The sequence below is a fragment of the Manis javanica genome, chromosome 13 (assembly GCF_040802235.1).
Source record: "Manis javanica isolate MJ-LG chromosome 13, MJ_LKY, whole genome shotgun sequence".
Classification (NCBI taxonomy): domain Eukaryota; kingdom Metazoa; phylum Chordata; class Mammalia; order Pholidota; family Manidae; genus Manis; species Manis javanica.
In genome coordinates, this window is record NC_133168.1 from 41,963,977 (window position 1) to 41,965,733 (window position 1,757).

A 1,757-nucleotide genomic window follows, 5' to 3' on the forward strand; every position below is an offset into this window, starting at 1 on the left:
ACATGAAATTGTTTACTTTTTTCTCAGATCTAAATAATAAATTTAATTCCTTGCATTATGTTAACCAATGACACCTGTCTGGTATTCTTTCTGTAACAATAAACAACAAATTGAAAAATTAGATACATTTACTATTTATAAATTTGACCATCCTGTTTAAAATCTTCCTTTTTTTAAAATTTAGTAATATTTCATAAGGTTGGTGTTTCTTGGAAAAATACCCTTGAGTAAAAATATGGGTAAGTTTATCTACTACCTCTTGTAACACAAAGAAGCTGGACATTAAAAAAAAATGTTTTCTCTTCTGGGGATGGTGTGGAGAGACATTCAGAATGGTCCAGAGTTTGACCTACGGTTGTATGCTGTCTTACAACACAGCCTCTAAGAAAACGAGGCTGTCTCGAACCCCTGGTAATATGTTGCTTATCTTCATACCAAGAATGTTGGGAACATCAAAATCTGCATGTGCCATGTGCCATATGCCATGTGGCTTGGAGGGATTCTGTTGTGAGATCTTGAATTCTCATCAGGTTGTCTAGAAGAGAAAAAACGTATCCGCAGGGCCTATGGTGGTTCTATGTGTGTTAAATGTGTCTCTGACAGGATCCAGCGTGCTTTCCTCATGAGGAGCAGAAAAGTGTTGTTACAGTATTAAAGGCACAAGCCTAGAGTCAGAAAACTCAATAAAAAATAAAGCACTTTTGATTAATGAAAACAAATCAAAAGGCAAAAAAAGATAGTCATGTCTAGAATGAGACAAAGTAAATGAACACTATTAGATGGAAACTGAATGGAAAGCCTATTTAACTCTGACAAACACCTGGAAAAACTAAGTGTTTCATTTATTAAATTCCCAAATTCAAGAAACTGCTTTTTCTTTGCATGTTCAAAATATACAGCATTTCCTACCCAAAACAAACATGTTGCCCAATTTAGTATAAATTTCCTCATACTAATTAAGTAACCTTAAATATTATTTGCTGTGGTCAATGACAGGGCTTCATCCACTTTGTTTTCCCACCCGAAATATACGTCTGACATCAGTGCACTGTCAGGGAATACATTTCAACTAAGGTTCCCATGGTCTGCATCATCTATTGTTTGAAACACAATAAACTGGCAGGGAGTGAATCTATAATAAAATCAGCAACAGTTGCTTGGCACCTGGAAACACATGATACAATCACTAAGTATTTTTCAGGGCAAACTGTCACTCTTACACAAACCTTAGGTCTGTTAGTGACTAGCAAAATTCCACACTGTTTCTAACTCAACTTCCTTTATTGATAAGAACCAGACAGCTTACCTGTCACTGAAAGCCAAATGTTTCTGTATCATCCTTTAAGGGACTAGCAAAAGAGGACAGCTTCATATCCGGTGAAAAGATACTTTGAGGATTTAGATACTATGTCTCTTTCTTTTTGACAAATATGAGCAAGCACAATGCAGTTTCTTCTAAGGTGACCCATAGGAAAATACCAATGAAGCTTACAGAAGGAAACTGGACTATTATTTTTAGACTCTAATATTGACTTATGGTCAAAATACCTTTTTAAAATATTTTCAACTCTTTTTGTGACTGGCTTCCCATATTTATGATCATTGGCTTACTTAAAAAAACCTGTTAGGATTAAGAGATGGAGTTTGCAGGATTTGCAGATGTGGAATATACACTAAGAGAATGCTTTGAATTTCTGTTACCTCCAAATTCTCAGTTATATTACTTCTCTTAAAGTAGAACACACAACTCTTAGTTT

The 1,757-nt window shown here is 34.9% G+C and overlaps 1 pseudogene; it reads left to right on the forward strand.

Annotated features, from left to right (window-relative positions):
- The first annotated feature begins 332 nt into the window (after positions 1-332).
- Positions 333-687, forward strand: LOC140845373 (large ribosomal subunit protein eL34-like; annotated as a pseudogene).
- Positions 688-1,757: the final 1,070 nt, after the last annotated feature.